Source organism: Electrophorus electricus, chromosome 19, assembly GCF_041902795.1.
Source record: "Electrophorus electricus isolate QZ-2024a chromosome 19, ASM4190279v1, whole genome shotgun sequence".
In the NCBI taxonomy this organism is placed as follows: domain Eukaryota; kingdom Metazoa; phylum Chordata; class Actinopteri; order Gymnotiformes; family Gymnotidae; genus Electrophorus; species Electrophorus electricus.
Window position 1 is genome coordinate 430,001 of NC_137515.1, and position 8,707 is coordinate 438,707.

The 8,707-nt window shown below is 37.1% G+C and overlaps 1 long non-coding RNA gene across 2 annotated transcripts; it reads right to left on the bottom strand.

The window, feature by feature from the left end:
* Positions 1 to 5,393: 5,393 nt before the first annotated feature.
* LOC113583223 (uncharacterized) lies at positions 5,394 to 8,596 on the bottom strand. 2 transcript variants are annotated; one of them, XR_003411245.3, is made up of 4 exons: positions 8,477 to 8,596; positions 6,935 to 6,998; positions 5,852 to 5,960; positions 5,394 to 5,647 (listed from the first exon to the last, which is right to left on the bottom strand). It is a non-coding gene; the product is annotated as an uncharacterized LOC113583223 (long non-coding RNA). The 2 variants fall into 2 exon arrangements; XR_014118551.1 differs by having other exon boundaries at positions 5,852 to 7,335.
* Between the last annotated feature and the right edge of the window lie 111 nt (positions 8,597 to 8,707).

The following is an 8,707-nucleotide window of genomic DNA, read 5'->3' on the forward strand; positions in this document are numbered from 1 at the left end:
CTGTAAAACACTTCTAGCCATCTATGCTGTGTGTGTGTGTGTGTGTGTGTGTGTGTGTGTGTGTGTGTGTGTGTGTGTGTGTGTGTGTGTGTGTGTGTGTGTGGTTTCATTCCTTTGTGTCTTGCCTGCCATCTTGACTCTGTAGTCATCACTACCCTGTGTGAACTCCCTGACCTCTTCACTCTTGCATCATGTGAGATTCTTTTAGTTCATCCACACAGTGGACACAGACAGATCATGAACTCCAGCTCTCGTATGACAAGGAGTAGTCAGCACCAGTGACAACCTGCTTGGCCTAGCCATGACCCAAGAATACCTGAAGAGGGGTAAAGAATCCATGACTTTGATGGCCACATTTCAATATTGCATTTTTATAGGGCAAGAGGATTTTCATTGCAGTAGTATGTGCTTAAATGTGTTGATATTCCAATTATGGGTGATAAATATGACCCAGTTACATGTTGTATAATAACCTCCCTATTTTTTCATTAAATAAACACAAATTGTTTCATGATTTACTATCCAAGAGGCCATCCTAGCCACCGGTGGCTGGGTGAGACAGCAGTCGATACAGAGGACAAATTCAAGATGATACACATGCAGGAACAGCTGCAGACTTCTGGGTAAGTTTATGTTTGTACCTTTGTGACATTCACCAAAAGTAACAAGAGATTTAATCTCTTGCAAGCAAGATTACCTGTGCAACCTTTATCTGCGGGCAGAGGTAATAGGTAAGTTAAAAAAAAAGATGCTGCACCCATAGAGGCAAACACCACATTTACTACCTGACTGTAAATAGCACACAGGTGAGCCACTCATAGTAATAAGAGATGACAGAATCCATTGGGGAAGATGGCTGAGATAGACCATTGTCAACCTTCGGTTTGCACTAGTGAATAATATTAGATTAGAGCATGGCAGTACACTGACAGGACATGTTCTGAAGTTAAGTGAACTGCACCCAGCCACAGTGGATCAATGTAAACCAAAGAAATGGCCTGACACCAGGTGCTTTCATATTTTTATTCTGCTATAGTGCTCAAATCATTCAGTCATCAAAACACCAACAAGATGCTTGAGTAACATAATTTCATATTCATGTCAAAATTTTTAAGTAGTGCTTTGTACAACAGGTATGATCACAAAATAACTTTACAGATATCTGGGTCCAGAACCCCAAATTAAGACAAAGGCAACAGTGGCAAGGAAAAATTGCCTAAGAGCATGAGGAAGAAACCTTGAGGGGAACCAAGACTCACAGGGGGGGCATCCTCCTCTGGTTGACAACAGACTGCTCAACAGAACATATTAAACAATAAGTGCAAAATGAGCAATAGAATTCTATTCTAGATTCCTAAAATTCCTAGTCCTAGGATTAAGGAACATAGGTGTGTCCAAAATTCATCTGACACAGGAACAAATCAGGAATAGCTGGCCAATATTCACCTTAGATCCTAGATCCTGCTCCATGTTCTAGGAAGGGGAGGGAACCAAGGCAGCAGAGAAGTGTGTGTGTTTGTGTGTTTTAATACCAGGCACCAGTCAATAATTGAATCTTGGCTCTTCTCAAGGTTTCTTCCTCTTGCTCTAGGGAGTTTTTCTTTGCCACTGTCACCCTTGGCTTGTTCACTGCGGCCTTGAACTTGGACATCTGTAAAGCTGCTTTGTGACAACAGCTGTTGTAAAAAGTGTTGTATGAATAAATTTGACTTTGACGTTGACTTTGACTCAGATACTACAATGTGTAAAATATGGGTACATAATGTGCAAGGGTGGACACTAACTATGGTAGCTCAACCAAAACTGTAGAGCTAGAATGTTGCGAATAGAAGGTAACACAGGAACGAGGGTTCCCTGGAACATCAGCACCCTGCCGCTCCCAGACAACAAATTTGAGTGAAATGAAGGAGGTGAAGTGACAGCATAAAACATCCCAGTTCACCATAGCTCTAAATACCCATCAACATTCTACCCATTTAATTAAGATGAAAAGTATTTAACAAAATGCCAGAGTAAACAAATAAATTTTCAGCCTAACCTTAAGTACTAAATAAATTACAGTAGTCCAATCTGGAAGTGATACATGCATAGACTAGCTTTTCTTTGTCATGTAATGATAATATATTCACCCAGAACTAGCATCTATAAAGAAAAAAGCAGGGGCCCTAGATCCAAACTTTGAGGGACCAAAACTAAACTTAGTGGATGCTGAAAAGTCAACATTTATGTATACAAACTCAAAATGGACAGTTAAGTAAATTCTAAACCAGAAGTGGGCTATTGTCTTAATCCCAACATTTTCAATCCCATCTATCAAAATGTTGTAATCTATAGTATCAAACACTGCACTGAGATCAAGCAATGCAAGCAAAAATACACAACTCTGATTGGAAGCCCACAATATCATTAATTATTGTAACCAATTATTGTAACCCTGACTGAAAGCCTTCATGCAACAGGTTCTGATGCAGGTATGATCTTAGATGCTGAGCTACAGCTTTTTCTAGAATCTTAGAAACAAGAGGAAAATTTGAAATTGGCCTATAATTTGTCTTGGTTCTGGCACGAGGCTGGCTTTCTGGAGTGGTTTGATAACTGCTAGTTTGATTTAAGCACATGGCCAATATTGTGGGAGGATCTTATTATATTTAATATAGGTTCTATTATTAGTAATAATAGCAGTAGCTTTAGTAGTAGAAGTAATAGTTCTTCAAGTAGGAGCAGGAAGCATGATACACTATTGCCTGTCCTGGTGTCCTTTCACAGGCTTGACGTTAAGATTGTCCTGTTGTTTTTTAAAGCTGTGAAGGGGTTGGCACCATCATACTGTGCAGAGATTCTGCAAGTTTAAATTCCACTGAAGGTTCCTAATATTTTTAGAGTCTCCCAGGTCTGAACTCAAGCGCAGAGGTGATTGAACCGCAGAGACTGCCCTGACCATTTGGAACGACTTGCTTTCCCAAATTAGGACATTTCATAAGACACATCTCTCTACTTTGGAATTTAACACTATTAAAATGGTGTAGTGATTTTAACTGTTTTACTGTGTGTTATATGTTTTTAAAATGTAGCTTTTACTGTATGACTCTGTTTTACCTTGATATGATAAGTTTAACATACAGCAATACAGTACAGCACTTTGGTCAACAATGGTTATGTGAAATGTGCTATATAAATAATTTTAGCCTTGCCTTGCTTTGCCTGTGAATGTAGTGTGTTCTTGTACTAATATGTGAAAGTGGAAGTTGCCATAAGCTCTGAACAGTGATCTGAAAACGTGTGTGTGTGTGTTCATGTGTACAGTCAGTATAATTTGATATACACATATAAAATGCCATGTAACCTATATAACAGATCAATTTTGCTTTTGTATGACCAGTGTTCACCACGCTCCCTGCCCCTCCTCCCTCTGATAGGCAGTGATGTTCACATGCTCATATCTATAATGTCAGAAATGAACTCCACATGGCAGCATCTATGGGAGAGCTGCAAGTGAGCACACTTTGAGGAGCAAATCAATGTCAGGAGGCAACCTTGCCCTGGGCTATGTTAATACAACACCATCAAACAGCATAAAATGAAGTACTGACATGTATCATTCATAAACAGCATACAATGAAGCACTGACATGTATCTTTCATAAACAGTGACTATAAGAGTGGTCATGTACAAAAGGCTTATACTTTAAAAGTCCAATGTCCATATGAATAGTAAAAATAACAATAGTGATAATAATAATTACATAATAAAGTGATAATTAGTTTGAAATAGCCATACAAAGTTTGATACAAAATTACTATTAAAATATAGAAATTAATGTAAAAAGAACAATTTGAAAAGTCCCTTGCTTACATTAAAACAGAGAGGCAAAAAGACTCTTCACTAAGGAGTAAGAGAAGGAGCCTGCAGACTAAACCAAAAAGTTGGCTGATGGTTTCATGGCATTATTCCACAGAAATGTGCTGTGATCTGGCATTTGAATTGGAACAAAGGAACAGTATTCTTACTCTTAACAACTAGACAGAGGAGGGTTTTGCAAGTAAGGTATGAAGGAGATCACAGTAAAACTAACTAATCACAATCTAGTCACATGTAGTAGATTTGATAGACTCCATAAAAGCATATTAATGACATTACATTTTTTATATTGAGATATATTGATATAATTAAAGTAACATTTTATGCATGAATATAACCTCCAATAATCCCATAGAGGGAAGTTCTATGACAGACTCACTAATCAGAGGTCTGTGTCTTTTCAGTAAGGCCACACACACGTTTCCAGTTTCAGAGCTAAGCAGGTAAATATAATTTTTTATTTAATTTTAAAAAGATGTTGAAATGCTAATTTTACACTCAATTAACTGAAAATTGTTTTGCCATTTAAAAGCATAAGCTTAAATAATTAATATTACTTGGTTTATTTTATACCAAATATAAAAGTTACATCTTAAAAAGTAAGAAAAATATTAAAGAGAAAATATGAGTATGTAGAACAAGAAAATTAATTATTACAAGATAGATAGATAGATAGATAGATAGATAGATAGATAGATAGATAGATAGATAGATAGATAGATAGATAGATAGATAGATAGATAGATAGATAGAGATTCAAAATTGCTTCCAGAGAAGCAGTACATTTTGACAGAGGTCTTTCATCAGCTGTGTTTCTGAATTAGTGGTAGGAGGAGCCAGTTTATATATGAAAAAAGTAGATGTTTAAATCATAACATTCATTCCATGGGGTTCTAAAGTTCAAAGAGTGTAGATCAGTTCTTTTTGCTTTGAGTTTCCTAATTTAATTTCTGCCATAGCAACAACTGGCAATGCAAACAGATATATCATTAATGCAGCATCCATTAGTATTAGTATTAAAAATGCTTTGACACTGGAAATGACAAAATGACAAATCCTTAATTCTGATGGTCTGAAGGTGTTAAACTATATATATATATATATATATATATATATATATATATATATATATATATATATATATATATATATGATAAATAAGTAAATTATTTGTAATTACATTCATTTGTTTGTTTTTTTGAAAAGGCAGTTTTCAATCTAATCCCAGATGATAAATCACAATTAAGTACATTTATGCATTTTCTTTAACACAAGTATATTTCTTTGAATTCTGTTAACTCCCAAGAGAATTTATTATGAGGCTCCAGTGTGATGTCAGCAGGCTTATTAATGGTGAGGAACTTTCTTAAGTACATACAGAGAAAGGAAATCGATCGGGTCACACATTTTTCATCACAGTGGTCTCCTCAACATTAAATAATTAGATAAGTTATATGGTCCGTGTATAAGAAAAGATCAAATGTATCATAGTTTTTAAGTTTTTTTCCTTCCATAAGGCATGATATGAGAACACGTTTGTCATTGTCCTCATTCTGTGTTATGACCTTTATTGCAACAAAACTTTGTCATGTGCTTGATGTTCACACATTCTCACCCAGCCATGTCCTTGAGAACCACCTGTTGCCCATTATTTGAAAATATTTCTTACCCATGAATCATTGAAGTGAGTAATTAATCAAACTGTCAGGTGGAGTGCAGAGGTCATGTGCGAGGTGAACAGTCACATGTGGGCTTGGGTCAAGTTAGTTCTCCATTCTGCATTATCAAACTAAGATGAGAGAGTGAAAGAGAGAAAAACAAATGTAAAAGCAGATGATATGGGGTATATTTCAAAGAGATGAGAGAAACCTGCAGGAAATGGCAGACAGAGGTAAGCCAAAGTCCAAGCAAACAGCCCTAATATGAATGAGCATCTCAGTTTTTATTACATGCCTTCACAGCACATTACTGATACATCAAGGACTTTACTCACCTGTCCTGTGGTATATGATGTCTAGGCTCTTTGCTCTTCCATGCTCTGGATATTGTCTTGTCTCATCTTCTCAGGGTATTTTTAATTTTTGATGCATTAGGATCCGTTGCTAAAAAGTCCCAGCAAGAATTGTTAATCTATAGAATCTAATTAAATACTATAGTTAATATGCAATTGGGGTTTATGCAATGATGCAACTATTTAGATCACTGCTGCTAATCCACACATTTAGCATGCATGAGAGCGCTGTAGGTGAACTGTATGCCTGTGTTTTTTCCTCTCCCCAAACCTGTCCTCTGCTGCCCCCTGGCAGAATGGGCTCTATTCTAATCATGCAGAAGCTACAGAATACAGTGTAAAGCATATGCAGCATAATTGCCATTTAGTTTTATTCATCACTGAAATAGTTGAAAAGTAGAAACATAATGAATGGTCTTCATAGTGGACACTATTTGTCGTGTTGGAAGGTTTAGAATGATAGTTAGGACCTGAGCTCACACCAGAACTCAGTCACGCTTCTTTTTCTTTATCTATTCTTCAGGTTCTAAAACGTGTTATAACAGGTTTCAGAACTATTCAACACCACCTGGTAGCTGAAGTTAGAGGTCCATCTCCTCCTCACACAAACAGATGGACCGATAGATAGATAGATAGATAGATAGATAGATAGATAGATAGATAGATAGATAGATAGATAGATAGATAGATAGATAGATAGATAGATAGATAGATAGATAGATAGATAGATAGATAGATAGATAGATGGGGGATAGGGGGATAAAAATGGAATCTCATTTGTAGGATCACTGAAGAATATTCTCTTCTAGATAGAGAAAGACTCCAGGTATGCCTTATGCCAATGGCTAAAACACATTTATTTAGGGGGAAAACACATGAAAAAGCAAATACTAGCTATAATGCTGCAATCCCAGTATTAAATATAAGGGGCTTTTGTTGAAGGGGGTGATTCTTATAAAAGTAACACTGTGTTCTGTAGACAAAATTAAGTTACATTAAATTAGAATTCCAAAGAAAATTTAGCCAAGACAAAAAGGCAGAAAAAAGAAAATGCTCTCTACTCACCCTTTGTTGTCACATCTCAACAGGGCCATGTCAGTGAAACAGCAATGCTTTGAGCAAGCAATCACTTCACCAGAGATGAGGAAAGCCGAGAGAAGGCAAGGGGGAGGGGCAACTGCTTAATTAGCCACCGGCATGTTCTCTTTAATAATGCAGCATAAAATATCAGCGTATAACCTCATATAGCAAAATACACCCCACACTTGGGTTCACACACAGACACACATGTACACACATGCGCTTGAGTTTTTCAGCATGTACTGTCAGCAGCGCCCCCCCCCCCCAAAAAAAAATGGAAATGACATAATCAGGAGGAGTCTGGATAAGACCAACCCACAGTTTGACAAATGACAGGAACAAGACACACATACAGACATGAAATTGAAGAATCCATAACTGAAGATCTGGGGGGAACAAAGAAGATATGTCCACAAATATTGGATTTGTCTCCTTTAATAATTGACATGTAGCACAGATTTTAATTTCTAAAGAAACTTAGAGGATTTTCATTTTCATCATATCTGATTTTAAAACAAACATAAAGGTTCCAAAATCTTCCCCAATGTTTTCAGGGCTGTTGTGTTTACCACTTGTTGCCAGAAGAGTGAAGTTTTCTATTTGATGTCGCCACTGCTGCTGTACATGTACACTCACTGAACCCAGACTAAAACGTCTTGAAAACCAAAAATGTTTTTTAATTTTTTTTTTTAATGTTCTCTCACTACTTATTTTGCTCTTTATTGTTTATATTGTTGCTATTTTGTTGTCCGTTGTCAGCCAGAGGAGGATGGGCCTCCCCTTTGAGTCTTGGTTCCTCTCAAGGTTTTTCCTCATTCTCTAGGGAGTTTTTTCTTGCCACTGTCAGCACTGGTTTGCTCACTGCTGGCTTGGACTCGGGACAGCTTTAAAGCTGTTTTGTGACAGCGGTTGTTGTAAAAAGCTCCATATAAATAAATTAGACTTTGACAAATCAATAGAGACAGTGCCATAGATCATAAATTGAACAGCCCTGAACATGCTGTACAATGGTGTTACACTTATGAAATCAAGTAGTTTTACTTCATTTCTTTCCTAGACAGCATTTATGTGGCCATTATGATGTTGCAGATTTTTCATGACAAATCATAAACTTCTATTAGCCTAAAAGTCTTTTAAAAAGTAGAACACTTATAATCTTTATTATGTTTACATAATGTTCCCTTAATTCAACAACTGAAAATTGCCAGTATTAGAATATGCATAATTTGTAACTATTGCTAAAATACAATAAAACTTTTTTTTTTTGGGTGTGGGGGGCAGTGTTTTTTGAGGGGTGTTAGGAGATTGTGTCCCCCCCAAAACTCAATGGAGAAAATCCCTTCCTGTTGTGGTGAAAGTTTGCACACAGTTGTCAACACGCAGCCATCAGATAAGCATTGTGTGTGTGTGTGTGTGTGTGTGTGTGTGTGTGTGTCTGTGTGTGTGTGTGTGTGTGTGTGTGTGTGTGTGTGTGTGTGTGTGTGTGTGTGTGTGTGTGTGTGTGTATGTAGGCAGTGCAGAACTTACAGAAGGTCTCATGGGGCTGGCAGCTGTGTGCTGGCAGCTGTGGGCTGGCGGCTCTGTGCTGGCGGCTGGCCCAGAGTTCAAGAGAAGCATGCACTATCACACCCTCAGAACTGCATGACTGAACACACCAACACACAGCAGACATGGGAAATTTGAATCTCCTGGGTGAGGACTTTTGTTTAGTATTTGTTTGCTGAGGTTTAATAAAACATATGTAGGTTTTTCAAGATG